Source organism: Mus pahari, chromosome X (genome assembly GCF_900095145.1).
Source record: "Mus pahari chromosome X, PAHARI_EIJ_v1.1, whole genome shotgun sequence".
Lineage (NCBI taxonomy): Eukaryota > Metazoa > Chordata > Mammalia > Rodentia > Muridae > Mus > Mus pahari.
In genome coordinates this window covers 56181041-56197898 of record NC_034613.1, presented here as the reverse complement: position 1 = coordinate 56197898, position 16858 = coordinate 56181041, and the positions used below count along the sequence as shown (strand labels likewise).

Sequence of the window (16858 nt, the reverse complement as noted above, 5' to 3'; positions counted from 1 at the left end):
TAGTTGTGGTCTATGGTCTACAGTCTAAGTCTCTAACACTAGCCCTATAGGTAATAATGAGTTGCAGTGTTTCATTTTTTTAACATGAGTTTTAATGGTGAAATACACCAAATCATAGTTTCACAAGTAACATTCTTATAGAAAGCCCTGGTTTTCACATCTGTTTCTGTCTGTTGTCATAATGTCAAAGTTCTGGGATGTACTGGGAAAGTGTATTGGACCGTGTCTATTACTAAATTTCCCTCCACTTACATGGCTTTTCTTTTTCAATTTATCTTTTGAGCAAAATTAAATCACATAGAATTTGTGATTGTTCTCTCTGGTAAACAGTAACAGCTCTGTTGACAATTAAATTTATGTAGGCCAAAATCTACATTTTTATATTCAATATAACAGGATAATATGATACAATAGATAAATGGTACAAATTGCTCTTGAAATTTGAGTAACAACCAGACAAGGGTTCAAAATGAAAGACAGCATTAATACCAAAGTTTAATTGAATGTTTGCTAGGATGATGCATTATTCAAAGTGCTTTATGCAACCATCACTGTATCCATCAAGCTAACCATTATTTTATCCATTTTCCTCAGCAGGGAAACCAGACATAAGAACAAGACTAAAAAACTTAACCAGTTTCCTACAATTTTGAAGTGATACAACCAGGATATAAAACTAGCTGGTATGGCTCCAGATTCTACATTTTCTGCTATAATAGGTTGCATCATTGTAATAGTGTTTCTCATTAAGTTAAATGGTATTATCCCTAAAATGAGCAGAGAACAGGTCAGTATGCTGCAGAGTTTAATAAAGACAAGCCAGCTACGATCCTCAGTTTGAATTATCCATGTGAAACAATCTATATACTCAAAGTCCTAAATATACTTAGCTAGCCCTAGCAATCATGTGAAATAGAGCCACACATGCAATCAAGAGACCTGGTTCTGAGTTGTTCTTGTGCAACCTTGTGTACATTTCTACTTGTCTTCATCTTCATTTGTCTAATTGCACACTGAAAGTTTTGAACTATAATCTGGGGGATGTGAACCCAGATAACTCGGAAAATATTTAAAATGTGTATATTAGGACCAGCCTCTAACTTACTGTGGGTTTGCTGTTGAAGACATAGGGTTAAATTTTCAAAGGCAAGCTTCTGCTCTGAGAAAGCTTTTATGGCCTTCCATAAAGAGGAATAGCTCTGTCGATGAACAGGTTTTCACTGTGCTAAAAGCTTGAAGTATACATCTGAATCCACTAGGTCTAAAATTGCAGCAATACTGTCAGTCTAGCCTAATAAAGGACATTTGGAAAAGAGTCATAGGGAGAATCTAAGAAACAACAACTAAAACAAACCTATAAGGACCCAGGCTAGCCTGTTGAAATGAACCAAAAACCCATCAGTCTGACATACATAGCAACAGAGAGTTCACAGGCAGATTTAGCCACATTAAGAATCCCAGTAGAGCAGTGAGGTCTACTCCAAGCAAGGTTACTGACTTTGATGGTTCATGAAGTTCTAGCTTTTCTCATTTAGCATCTGTGTAACATGCAATAAATATATTTACTTTTTGAGGCAGCTATTTCTGTAAATGGAATATAAAAGAATCTCAGGTTCATGGGGTTTTATTTGGCTCTTGTCTTGTTCTTATTCTTTCTAGAGATTTACTGTCATTTTTACTTGAAAGGACGATTGTAAGCTTTAGGTTTGTTATGTTACTTCATCTTTCCCATAACCTAAACAAAGTATTCAAGCCAGTCAGTGTGTGAACTGTTGGTGTGCATCCAGCTTGCCAAGTGTACACCCACATGCAGTCTGAGAGAGAAGGTGATGCTGAAGAATCACTTGCTCCTCTCTTCTATTCTGCTTAGCATGAGCAACAGTTCCAAATGGACAGAAGCTACTAAATGAATCTTTTCAAGCTAAGTCCTTTAAATCCCCTCCATTATGAAAATGGCTTCTCTAGTTCCAGAAAGTGCTTTTTACAAGACTTATTAAACTGCTTTTGACAGTGTACATGCCATTTTATGAGTGGCAAAATACAGCTATTAGTGTCAAGGAGTTTCATAGACACACAGAATCACCATATTAGAGCTACAAAGGCCCTTAGTCATCTTCTGATCTATTCTTTTCCATTTATGTAGAGAAACTGAGGTTCAGAATGGAACAGTGATTTAACCAGAAAATATGACCAACATTATGGTCAAATCTAGGGAAAATGCCAAGTTCCGTTCCTGTGACACCGATGCTCTCTCCACTTTCTTGGTCATCAATACCAGTCACCAAACTTGCAGGTATGAACCACTGTTGAGTAATTCATTCGGTTATTAAAGAGATATTTATTGACCTTCTATGATATTCTAGGCACAGGGCTAAGGAGATGTAAGCAAATGATTGTGGTTAGTTTAGACAGCCCATCATCATTTGTAATAGAAGAGGGGAGAGGCAACTGGATAATTTGTAACTTTTACTGCATCCTGGAATTACCTCAGGATGTCTTTAAAATAACAGTCCCCCAAATGCCTGGAGATACAGCATAGATAAGTTTAATAAGAATCTCAGCATAGGGGGCTGGTGAGATGGCTCAGCAGGTAAGAGCACCTGACTGCTCTTCCAAAGGTGCAGAGTTCAAATCCAAGCAACCACATGGTGGCTCACAATCATCCTTAATGGAATGTGACTCCCTCTTCTGGAGTGTCTGAAGACAGCTACAGTGTACTTACATATAATAATAAATAAATCTTAAAAAAAGATTCTCAGCATAGGTATTAATATATGTTGTTCTCTACTATGATTTTAATGTACTCTTGATCTTTTTTCTTTTAACTAAAATATAGTTACATCATTTACCCCTCCCTCCCTTCCTTCAATCCCTCCCATGTCCTCTCCTTCCAACACTTCCCATGCTGTACCTTACTCCATGAGAAAAATCATTGTATTATTATTAGTAGTAATTATTATTATTATTGTTATATATAAGTATAACTATATAAATACAGCTTGTTAAGTTTATTTAGTGTTGCTTGTATGTATATAATTTCAGGGATAACCACTTAGTTTTATATAACCAAAAGAAAGTCTGATTCTCCCTACCTCAGCAGTCCTAAGTTACCTACACCTTTTTGTCTTTGTGTGGGCCCACGTGAGATTTCCTCCCTCCAATATTAATTAGGCTTAGGTCTTGTTTAGGTAGCTATGTTTTTTAAGTACCATGAGTGTAGCCTCCCTGTCACTATTAGGAGTCATATTCTCACAATAGGCAACTTAGTTCTCTGGATCTTATAATATTTCTATCTCTCTTCTGTGTTAATAATCTGAGTTTTTGGCACAGGAGTTGTATTGTAGTTTTATCCATTGGGAATAGGTACCCCATGAGCAATAATTATCTGTATTTGTACCAGTTATGGTTTTCTCTGATGGTATCCATATACTGCAAAATGAAGCTTCTTTGATGAAATTTAAGACTGGGAAGGGGCACAGTATTTGATATAAATAAATAAATAAATAAATAAAATTAAAAATAAGTTAATAAAATAAAATAGCTACACTTATCTGTGAGTATATTGACAAATGTTTAGAATGTAGTTAGAAAGTTTGCTGGTCTAGTAAAGTAAGAGTAGGAGGTTCTGCTCTAAGATCTGTGGCCTTACTAGTTCCAGGAAGTTATCTAACTTTCTAGTACCAGGCTTCATTTGTTTCTTGTTTAGAAATTTCTTATGTACAATTAGAGAACTGTTGGTTACCATCAAGATATTCATGTCATTGCAACCTTAGGGATATCTTTTCACTCTGGTCACTGCTGTGGTTCATAGGTGTCACAGCTAAGTAAGACTATTAATGTTTGCCCCCCTTTGGGAGTTTACATAGTGCTTTCCATTACTTTGAAAGCCAGACTACAAGAAGGAGGCTTTCAGATTAGATTCAGCTTAAATCATCCGAGTCCTATGTCGAAAGCGTAGAGGATCTTCAATGATAGGTTCAATCCTTGAAAGGCAACCAAGGGCAATAATAGCCTAGATTATTTAAACTTCCCTGATCAACAACTTGAAAAGAGATTTATTATTATCTGCTTCTAGGTATCTGCTAGATGGTCTATAGTTCTTGCGGGAAGCACTGGCAGCCTAAGCTGTGTGCCCTTTATGATCATAAACAAATTTTCTTCTTCTTCTGACAGAGGGAATACGTGTATATAGAAAGGATGATACTCAAGTGAAATGGTAAGGTTTAGCAAGAGATTACTTTTGTAGGTTAAAGGAAGACTAGCTAGAGAGGCAGTAAGTCTAGGAGTAGCTAAAACACACTGAAATTGAACTCATAGCTTAGTATACTTGTGAGTAGCTCATGCCATATTGTATAGTATCAAGTAACTCCTCACTCTGTATGTTAAGAGGTCCTTGGTCTTGCAAAGATCAGTACAAGGGAATGCCAGGGCCAGGAAATGGGAGTGGGTGGGTTGGGGAGCAGGGTGGGGGGAGGTTATAGGCGGCTTTGGGGATAGCATTTGAAATGTAAATGAAGAAAATATCTAATAAAAATAGAGGTTTCTTTTGGGGTTGGAGAGTTCCAGATTTCCTGAGTACAATTCCCAGCAACCACATGACTCACAGCCATCTATACTAGGATCTAATGCCCTCTTTCTGGAATGCAGGTGTGCATGCAGATAGAGAGCACTCATGTAAAACAAATATTTTGAATAAGAGAGATTCCTTTTATGGTTTATAAATCACCTTTTGGGTATAAACCCTTATCTGAACCATTACTGTATTAATTTATCTGTATGAATAAATCATTGTGAGGTACTATTATTATATTTGTTGTGAATCTAAAGAACTGAATACTCACAGGAACAAACATATTCAGTATCACAGAAGAAGTGGTAAAAGTAAGATTCTAACATGTCTTCTGATAGCAGAAACATTTTTCATTCTATCAGATTGCAAATGAAAGACTTGAAAAAAACAAAAGCTCAGACTATCGTATAGTCAGATAATTTAAAATGTATAGTAACACTTGTCAATAAATGGTAACTACCATATTCCCTCCCTGAATATTTTCTCTTATTATACCTCCCTACTTCTAATATATCCTCTTCTCATTGCAGCCAAAGGTATAACCATCAAAGACAAGAATAGGAAAGACCCTTGCCAATCATCTTTTTCTTCCCAGAGGACTGGGGATGTCATATGTTTGACTTTGAAATAACTTCCCTTAATGAGTTTTGCCAGAGAACGAGAAAAAGAATTGTGCCTTATTCTTAGCACATATTCTCAGCATGCCATTTAATGACTCCTGTGGAACTGGTTCCAAGCATGCTGTGTTTCTGTCTATACTGAGCATTAGCAAACATAAACAAACACTTCTCTACAATAGTTTGAAATTATCAAGATAATGTTGGATACATTTTGCTCTCTTGTTGTATAAAACTAAAATATGTATTTACTTCCTTTGGAAGCAACCAAGAATTTCAGACTATTCTGTGCCTGTCTGTTTTGGCTGTATTTAAACAAAGCCACCCAGTTGACATACTATGTAGATTTGAGCCCTGGCCTGCAAGTATTTTCGTCTACTTCTTGGAGGTGGCAGTAAGAATGATGAAAGTATTTTTATTTCATCTGTTGGCAGCCCATTCCCACGTCAAATGTGCTCATACAAAATCTTTGCAATGAAAAGCTAGCACAGGGTGTCAGAAGCAATAAAAGGCAAACCAAATTTAATCTCAGTATTTTTATGGGTACTGTTAAGGAAAAGTAAATGTCACAATGCTGCCTGCAAGATGCTACCACTTAACACTGCCAGCTTCCCATTTCAGTAGCTTCTCACCAATGTTCACTGGCCACTTAATGGAGAGCGTTTTGGAATAGAGACATGTTCACACATACAGTAGCTCCACACTCATAAACAAGCAGAGACCAAATCTTGCAATCCCTACAGCTTGTGCTGAATTGCTGTCTTTATGGAAGAGTGGCATATGTGAAGTCTGCCATAGATTATGAAGTCATTTGTACTCAGGCACAGGGTAGGCTAGGAGGGAATAGAATCAGACCTGAAAGAAATCAAAAACCTCATTTGGACAAGCAACTACTCTCATTTCATAAGACTTCCTGATAGAAAGATTAGGCCTTTATGCTCTTGTTGCCAAAGTAATTTAGAGAGTCAAATCAATCTTGTAAAACATTTTTAAATGTCTGAGAAGAAATTAGAGGTCATTAGGGTTTCACAAAATAGTATTCAGTTTTCTCCATTTCCTAGCAGGCATGGTTTCAATTCTCTGTCTATAGATATCAAACATCATCAAACATGAGATTTTATAAATTTGTTTTACTATAATTTTTATTAAAGTTAATCATTTTATTTTTATTAATGAATGGTTTCCAGGCTTTATGTATATATTCTATGTGTGTGCTTGGTGCCCATGAAGATCAGAAGAGTGTATGGAATCCCCTGGAACTTTGTTTGTTATGAATGGTTGTAAGCCACCATGTGGATGGTTAGAATCATACCTCAGATTCCTACAAGACCAACAAGTACTCCTTACTGTTGAGCCATTTGTCTATACTCCATAAATGTTGTGTATTCTGTTCTTGTTTGTTTGTTTGTTTGTTTGTTTGAAAGACAGGATGCAGGACAACAGAAATCCCTCCCAGAAAATGAGAACATGGTTTCTTTGTTTCAGGGTTTTTCAGATCTATGATGACCCTGTAACACTATATCCATACAGATCTTCCTTCACATATTCTGGATAAATATTTGGACTACTGCAAGCCTTTTGGGGGGCAGACATCAGGTACTGGGGGTAGGAGAGTGTTCTATATTGCCTCTAAAATGAGTCTCAAGTTCAGACATCTATCTCCCAGCGTTAAAAATGGAAAAAGCAAAATTTCTGTGTTAGTTAAAACTTCCAGAATCTTACTCTCAGAATGTGGAGCAAAGTAGAACTTTGAGGGATTTATGGTTGCTTAAATTCTTGATACTTCTAGAATATTTGAGGGACATAAATGGTTAAGGCATAAAAGCCAAATCTGAGTGCCATGATAAAAGAGAAATTAAATAATAAAGTGAATTTATCTTTTTTGTTCAGAACTGCAAACTATAAGTTCACAACATGGGTGGAAGAAAATTTCACAAAGCTCCAATCCTAAAGGAAGAATTTCAGGTAATGAATTACTAATGAGAGATGGATAACCTTTTTTTATTTTTTTGGTTTTTCAAGACAAGGTTTTTCTATATTGCCCTGGCTGTCCTGGAACTCACTTTGTAGACCAGGCTGGCCTCGAACTCAGAAATCCACCTGCCTCTGCTTCCCAAGTGCTGGGATTAAAGGCATGCGCTACCATGCCCGGCTTCTATCTACCTTTTATTTGTTTGTTTTTATTTTGTTTTTTTGAGTCAGGGTTTCACTGTGTATCCCTGGCTGTCCTAGAACTCACTATGTAGACCAGGCTGGCCTCGACTCAGAAATCCACCTTCCTCTGCCTCCCAAGTGCTGGGATAAAAGGTGTGTGCCACCACTATCAGGCTTATCTACCTATTTTTACGTGTGTTAGGTAACACAAAAATAATTATAGAAAAAGTCATCCCACCTCCATTGCTGGTGGGATTGCAAGCTTGTACAACCACTCTGGAAATCAGTCTGGCAGTTCCTCAGAAAATTGGACGTATTACTACCAGAAGAACCAGCAATAACTCTCCTAGGCATATACCAAGAAGATGTTCCAACTGGTAATAAGGACACATGCTCCACTATGTTCATAGCAGCCTTGTTTAAAATATCCAGAAGCTAGAAAGAACCCAGATGTCACTCAACAGAGGAATGGATACACAAAATGTGGTACATTTCCACAATGGAGTACTACTCAGGTATTAACAACAATGGATTTATGAAATTCATAGGCAAATGGATGGATCTGGAGGATATCATCCTTAGTGAGGTAACCCAATCACAAAAGAAGTCACTAGATATGCACTCACTGATAAGTGGATATTAGCCCAGAAACTTAGAATACTAAAGATACAATTTACAAAACACAAGAAAACCAAGAAGAAGGAAGACCAACGTGTGGATACTTCATTCCTCCTTAGAATAGGGAACAAAATACCCATGAAAGGAGTTGCAGAGACAAAGTTCGGAGCTAAAATGAAAGGATGGACTATCCAGAGACTACCCCACCGGGGGATCCATCCTATAATCAGCCAGCAAACTCAGACACTATTGCATATGCCAGCAAGATTTTGCTGAAGGGAACCTGATATTGCTGTCTCTTCTGAGGCTATGCCAGTACCTGGCAAATATAAAAGTGGATGCTCACAGTCAGCTATAAGATAGAACACAGGGCTCCCAATGGAGGAGCTAGAGAATGTACCCAAGGAGCTGAAGGGATCTGCAACCATATAGGTGGAACAATAATATGAACTAACCAGTACCCCCTGAGCTCATGTCTCTAGCTGCATATGTATCAGAAGATGGCCTAGTCCGCCATCATTGGCAAGAGAGGCCCCTAGGTCTTGCAAACTTTATATGACCCAGTACAGGGGAATGCCAGGGCCAAGAAGTGGGAGTGGGTGGGTAGGGGAGCAGGGCAGGGGGAGGGTATGGGGGACTTTCGAGATAGCATTTGAAATGTAAATAAAGAAAGTATCTAATAAAAAAGAAGTCATGTATCAGAGGAGGAGATAGGGAAGAAATATTGGTTGAATAATTCAAAATCAATGTACTCATGTATGAAACACAGACAAAAAAGATTTTAAAAATAAATAAAAACTAAAACATAGGGCATTCTAATTACCATAAAAACAAACCATTATTGTAGAAAAATTTAATCCCAATCCAGGGTTTCTACCCTGCCTTTGACCATTTAGTTCACAGATAAAAGACACACACAACCATTATGTTTACAATAAGCCTTAAACATCACAAGAGCTGGGCAGATATCTACCCTTTATGCTATTAAAATCTATTTCCTATCAATAACCCTGAGTTATTACTTACTATGTTTTATCTGGACTGCTCTTAACTCCAATTGGCCAGACCTCAGTGCCATGCTTTCTTGACTCCTTACCCATGGCATCTGCATCTTTCTCTTTCTCTTCACCTTCTTCTCTCCCTTGTGGTTCTCTCTGACCCCCAGCCTGGGAAGCCTAAACCCTGCCTATGTCTCTTCTTCCCAGCTATTGGCTGTCAATATCTTTATTTATCAATCAGAAAGAAATAACTTGGGGTAAAGTCACATAATATCACTTGGGTCTACATACAGACTCCCTCATCTCTGGAGCAACTAAATCTTGGGGGCCCATACTCAGCATTACAATACACAACAAAAGACCATATCTCAGCAAACAATCATGGATTTAAAAAAAACACACACAAAGAACCAAAATAACAAAATCTATATTCATATAATGAGCATGTATATGCACATACACATTCTTTTGGGAGTAGGTGGGTTGATAGTTTATTAATACGATCAACTGTGTCACTGCAATTGAAACTTCTCCAAAATCACAAGGTTAGTACTCCTATTCAGTTCTTTTTATAATAAAATATAATACAATAAAATATAATGAGGGAAAAACCAAATACATCAGAATTGAACAAAACAAACAAATATAAGGATATATCCAAAGAGATGGCACAATAAACAGACCCACATGGTCTTACACTCAGGAATTCCATAAGAACACTTAAGTGGAAGCCATAATGTGCATGCAAAGGACCCTTAAAGGTAGTTTGGTTTCACAGTGAGATTCCTTTGGAAGAATCTAAATTTTTATTTGCAAATAATTATCAAGTGGTGGTTGAAGCCGGCATAGATATGATGGCATGTCTACTTCTCCTTTCAGTTCTAGGACCCCATTTGGTACAGGCCCTTGAAAGTCATGCATGCTGCCTCAATCTCTGTGAGTTTATATGTGCATTGATCATGCTGCTTTAGTGGGCCTTGTTTTCTTGGTATCCTCCAAATCCACTGGCTCTTACACTCTTTCTGCCTCCTCCTCTGCAGGGCTCTATAAACCTTGATAGGAGAGATTTAGTGGCTTGAGTCATACACAGATTCTTACTTAGGTGTTTCTGAGTACAGCATGAATTAATACAAGCAAAACAATTATAATATTTTGTGGTACAAAGAAATATTGTATAATTATGTATTGATTTAAAATAATTAACATGTTTTCTTCATGGTAAAATTATATCAAGAATGAAATGAGAATTACATGTTAAAATTAATACAGGAAGAGAAATAAGTAATGAGAGCAAGTATGAATCAGACAAAAGAGAAAGGACCCTAAGCAAAATGTGGAAGCCAGCACCAGCTGAAGAAAACTATGTAGAGACATCTGGATACCTTTGCTACCACATTTTGAATAGAAGGAATCCTGTAAACAGTCATGTAATTACAAACTAAAATAAATGTTACTGGGCTTATAGGATCCACATACTGAAGGACTGTGCTGCTTCTTGTTAGTAGAATGCTTATGTAGCATGTACAAGGCCTTGTAGTCACTCTCCAGCACTGAAAGAAAATACAAAAATGATTTGCCTGTCTCCTAACCTTCTCCTAGAGAGCAGAACAATTCCCATTTTGGTTTATAAGCTAGACAGGTTTTCCATTTTTATTTAACACAACTTTTTAGACTTAACCTTCATGGTTTGAAAATTTGTTTGAAAATTAATTTGGAAGATACCCTCCATCCTCATGATTTGTTAATGGCTATGTCTTCCAGGGTGCTTCTTATACATCAGCCTAATTCATACCTTGTTCAATTTCCTCTTAAACTTATTATGCTTGAGACATATTTAATCCTGGAATGTCAGAGCTGGAAGGAACCTTGGTCATCAGCTGGCCTACCTCCTCAGTTTATACTCAACAGATAACTGCATTCCAATTTGTCATCCGTGTTGCTTTTGGCATGGTTACCGCAGCTAACACTGGGAAAATGAGAACAGAAAGATCAAGGTCACAGTCACCCTCCCAAGCCGGCTTCATACACAATTTTTACTGTTTTTGTTCTGCTTCTGTGTGAGGCAACTTATAAAGCAACGACTCTTTGTTGCTGAGGGAAGAACAAAACCCTGGTCTCCCAGCAGTGGAGAGATTTATAAAGAGCTCAAGGAAGGTCAAAAGGGTAAATTAGCCTGTGACTTGTATGTAATCAGCATCTTTCTGGCTTAGTAAGGGATGAGGCTGATTATTTAGAAGGCAAAGGTGAAGAAAAAGGAACATAAATAATCACACAAAAGGAAGCCTGAGCAGGTCATTCTTATAATCCTACCCACACAGATTCCCCCAGTCTTACACATAATTCAGGTAAATCTGTTTTGTCAGGGTGTTTAAGGAGAATGAACAAAGATTTTCTTCAATTTATATAAAAAGAGGAAATGATTTTTTTTATTCTGTGAGAGTTTCTTTATTTTTAGGGGTCACGAAAGTATATACTCATAAATTGGAAGAAATTGTCCACAGTTGAGAGCTGTAATTATTCGAGTCACTTCCTGTGTGGAGGAATTAGGAAGGCTTCTAAAAGGAGGTGTGACTGTTTGCATTTGTCCTGTCTCCTTTCATTCTTTGTTTCCTTCCTTAGATGACTAAGGATGTGAGAGTATGTAGGCAAAACCTAAATAAGCATGTTTTTGCTTCTTTGTTACTTTCTTTCTCAGTCTCTGTCTGACTGTCCCCAACACTACTCCACTACCTATACACATACCACACATGTCCATGTATATAAATTTGAAGTACCCATCACATCATGGGAACCTCTGGTCTCTAGTTAACCACACCCTAGCATTGTATACATTGCACTTCATGTGCTCACTACATGACAGAAAGCATAATGGGAGTATTGTTTTTCATTTATTTACCAATATGTGTCCAATGACAAGCATAATGCCCACCAAAGATGAAGCACCTAGTAAATACAATTCAAATAAATGAGCATATGGTTATGACATCAGTTCCTTATGGAGCTCTGATGCTGTGATTGAAATCCAAACTGAGAAAAACTTAGTCTTTGGCACTGGCTGCCCTCACTCCCCTACCCCAGACCTTTATGAGGATCACCATCCTATCTGGCTCATAGATGCAGAATTCACATACTTACCAAAGTCTACACAGCTCCATATTTGTATAATAATAGAATGAATACATTTTAGAAATTATTTAGTAAAACATTGTAATAGACCCAGAGGCTTATGGGATACTGCTTTCAGTATGAAATGTACATGTCTCTTTAAGTCACAAAAGTAAGAATGAAATGTAACTTCTAACTAATTTATATATCTGTATATAAATATTTCCCAAGTCTTAATGTTTGTAATACATCACACACATCTAAAACTACATTGTTCATCCCTACTAAATAATCTAAGATTTAAAATAAATTTGCATGCTTTATGTTTTCCATACTCTATAGATTTGCATTTTCATATACTTACACAACATATGTACACATCAAAGAAAGGATATTAGCTAATAATTGTGATATGAAAGAACTGTTAGCACAGTTCCTAATTCATATATTTGTAGATGTATACTGTTAATATAGTCATTCGGCAGCAATATTTTTATCTAAAATGTCCTTCACTCTATATGAAAGAGAAAAATGTCTGTTTCTCATAGGTACACAGGCATTCCATATAAACAAGGCTATCAACTTAGTTAATACTTTTCTTGACTAGCTTTCATCAATTATATAAAGATTTAGCTAAATATATGTGAGTATCTTATATGATACTCACATACAAGGTTCTAGAAGGATTTTATCTCTACCCTTTTCTAGTTTTGAAAAGGTCAGTGAGAACTGGTTCTCTAATTCCTTGTCTCTCTTGCTCATCAGAACCTTCCATCCCTGAATTTTCAGTATTCCAGTTCTTTTATTCTTACCTCTAGTTTCTCCATACCCTAGTCTATCATCCAAGGCAAGAAAATGCAAATGCAACTTCTGAATATGGACTTGAGCATGTGATAATCTCTTTAAAGCTCCACTAACTTGTTTCCTTAATGTGGCATTTGAAGCCCATCTCTCATTATTGAATTCAAGCCTGCCCTATGAATTGTTTTCAGTCTGTAGTTCCTTTATTCATTATATACAGTTAAAACAATTCTATTCAACTGTCTAGGTCAAACTCTAGTATACCTTTTATGGGATCTTCCTATCTAGATTCAAATGAACTAGTAACCTTCTCTTGTTTATTTTCTGTGCATGCAGCACAGCCTTCTTTTCATTTATAGCTCTGCATTAGCATTCATTTCATGCATGGCTTTCTGCACCCCTTGAGTGTGAACACCTTGAGGATTAGAGTCAGAGTTTCCCATCGAATTTAATAAATGTTTGTTACATGAATGAATGAAGGAGTTAATGAGTTAATTATTTAACTCTGCTATGGACTTTAGTCAGCATTCAAAATAGTTCTTTTACATTTGGGAATCACTTTATTTCCATATAGTATAATGAGGCTTCTTAAGTTTACCAGAGGCCTGGGAAAAGAAAATATAATAAATGAGAAAGTATTTTTACATAGTCATGTGGGCATTAACTTAAACCTTTGGAAGACAAACTTTATACTCCAGAAAACATTATGAATGAAAATGTTGAGAAAAATGTCATTTTGTATAATAGCTATAAGTGAAAAGACCTTTTCTTTATCCCTGAGGACAATAAAGTAATTATCCATATTTTAATCATCTTTTCCCCATCTGTTCTTGCTAGTGTTTACCTTAGACAAAATTAATTAATAAATAAAATAAAATTCTTTTATATCCTTGACCTTTTCCAAAAATTGAAAATAAATAATTTTCATTTTAGCTGACTTTTATTTTCACAGATCTCTCAACATCAATTATAATTTCAAGATACTTTCTAGTATAGTTATAAAAGCAAATTGCCAAATACTCTCATATTTCAGAAGCATAATTATTGGTTTTTACATATTTATCTGATATTTACCTCCTTCAAACTATGTTATAACTTTGGCATATTACCCATCTGAATTATATATATATATATATATATATATATATATATATATATATATATATTGTGTATATATTAGTGTGTATAGATATATAGATATGTGAATAAAACCTATCTGCACAATTTATAAAGCTGTAGAAATTTCATCTAAAGTTTAATCCATATGCTTCCCTTAAATTGTGCAAACCAAATCTTAGTTTTTAAAGCATGTTGTGGAATTATCTACTTTGAGTTCTCACCTGGTCCAAGGGCTAATATTGTCCAAGGAGACTTCAATATTATTACTACTTATAGGAGTTGCCTTTGGCAACACGAGCATGGCTTAAGTTAATTAACAAATGTATTCTTTGACAGTTTCATAAATGTATATAATGAACTGTAATCATGTTGCCCACTGTCCCCTCATCTCTCCAACCTCTTTTGCTTAAGCACCTTTTCCAAAATGTTCCCTTCACATTTATGTATCAATTTTGTCTGTATGTGTAAGATTCACTGAGTTTAATTAGGATTTCTTGCATGAACATAGTTGACAGATTATTTACTGGAGAAATGGCAACTTTTCAGTGGCTACATCACTGAAGCAAAGATCTTGCTATTTTTAAAGCCACACTATGATTGTTTTCAATTTAAAAATCATTTTTGAATATATGGGTATTTTGCCTGTGCCAATGAAAACCAGAGAGGGCACTGGATCCCCTGAAACTGGAATTAAAAAGGGTTATGAGCCTCCTTGTAGATGCTGACATTTGTACCTGGGTCTTCCAGAAGAGCAGCCTGTACTCTACTGCTGAGCCTCTGCATTGCCAGTTTTAACCTACTAGTCCTTCTGTTAACTAAAACCATAAAGAATTCTTTACTTGTCTATAAAAAGGAATAAGCCTAAAACTTAAGTTATTATTTAAAGCTTGCAAAATTTTTGTCTAAAATCACTAGGTTATATTATGTCTAGTAATCATAAATAGAGTTCAATAATGTTAGAATTATTAGAATAAATTAACATGAAACAGAAAAAGATAACGCTACAAATTTTTAAGTCCTGAAGGGGCTCTCTATTGTGATTCTGCATCTTTTATCTGTTATAGGACAAGGCTTTCTGAATCTATAGCCATCTGACCACTCCTGAAACAGAATGAGAATTTGGTGCTTAAACCTCCACCCCTTTCATGTTTGAGGGAACAAAGCAGTCAGCCTCTCCCATAGGCTTAAGGCTTTTGCACTGCTTGACACTTTGGGATTTTATTAGCCTAGTGATCAGTAGGCAATATGCTGAGTACTTAAATTTTAAAATATGAACATAAGCCATAACTGTGGCTAAAGATATAGTGTAGACTTTCTGGTCCCACCAGTGTTTTCAATACCTTCAATAATTGACATGTTCTCAGTACAACTCATTTGTTTGCATTCTGAGTCAGGCCTTTATTTAGTGGGTCAGATATAAACAAAAGACTGATATGTAGTCAAGAGACTCTAGGTGCTGAATTCTTTGGGCTTCTAAGATAGCTATGATGTTTGGCAATGAATTCCTCCTATGTACCTGACAAATGTTTGATCGAAATCTCTACATGGGTGTCAGGGGAGTTTATGCTTGTACAAAGTTCTCATGATGTGACCTTTCTAATTTACTATTTAAGGAGCTTTGCTATGAATAACTATGAAAGCTTATCTAGGTGCCATTTAATAGAAATTCTCAAAGGCTTTTTGAAACAATTTCGTTTACAATTATGCAATAGAATGTAATCGAAATATTCTAATCCTGTGAATCAAGATTTCATCACTTCCACCCCTGCTCTAAATTACTGTGTCAACTTTTCTAAGCTCCTTTCTCTTTGAAAGGTTTCTCTTTCTTCATAATATTAAGGTAAAAATATTACTTACTTTTTTTAGGTAAGAACTTATGAGTGAAATCTGGCCTCACTTGAGGTTATTCTTAGGGAGCAGGGGCAGAGAGAGTGGGAAGATGTTTAAGTCCAAAAGTGTTCCCTTAAGAAATATAATCAAACCATACCAAATCACTTTTCTCTACCCTACAGAAACACAATTTCTCTTCTCATACAGCAAAGCACCTAACTACTTTTATCAGCAGTATACAGTGGAGGCAACAACAGGCTGTGCACTAAACAGACATGTGTCACCCCCTGACTCACATAGATTTAACTTATGTATACATACCCTAAATTCCTAAAATCATTGTAGAAAATGTAAATTAAAACTGCCTAAAAGCCAAAGAATCCATAATTAGGTTTACTTCAAGATCTCCTAAGAGAGGACAATGTAATAAGACACAGGTAGTCACACAAATAAGCGGTTGTATGATAGTTATAAAATAGTGGAACTATTAGAAATAGCTCTGCCTTAGGCAAGTCAGTCGAGTCACTGGTGTCATGAACCCAGGAAGAATTATATAACTTAGAAGTCTTGGTGCAAGCTAGAAAAAAAAAAAACAAACAGAACCCTTCCAAAAATTATTTAGAGAGGTAGCACACACCTATAATCTCAGCCTTTGGAAGGCAGAGTCAAGAGAATTCTCATAAACTCAATGCTACTCTAGTTTATATGGTGAATTTCTGTCTTATAGAAATAATGATTCGTAACTTCTATAGCTACCAAGACAGTGGGATGTTAAGCTAAGTGCAGGAAACATCTAAACTTAAGCTCTTGGACATGGTTGTATAAGTTTCATGTTAAGAAATTCAGTATTAATGTTCATAGCAGCCTTATTTATAATAGCCAGAAGCTGGAAAGAACCCTGATGTCCCTCAATAGAGGAATGGATACAGAACTGTGGTACATTTACACAATGGAGTACTACTCAGCTATTAAAAGCAATGAATTTACGAAATTCTTGGGCAAATGGATGTATCTGGAGGATATCATCCTTAGTGAGGTAACCCAAT

The 16858-nt window shown here is 36.1% G+C and overlaps 1 non-coding gene across 1 annotated transcript; it reads left to right on the top strand.

Annotated features, from left to right (window-relative positions):
* Window positions 1-13879: 13879 nt before the first annotated feature.
* On the top strand, window positions 13880-13982 carry LOC115063249. The gene has a single exon (XR_003843122.1). It is a non-coding gene; the product is annotated as a small nucleolar RNA U13 (small nucleolar RNA).
* Window positions 13983-16858: the final 2876 nt, after the last annotated feature.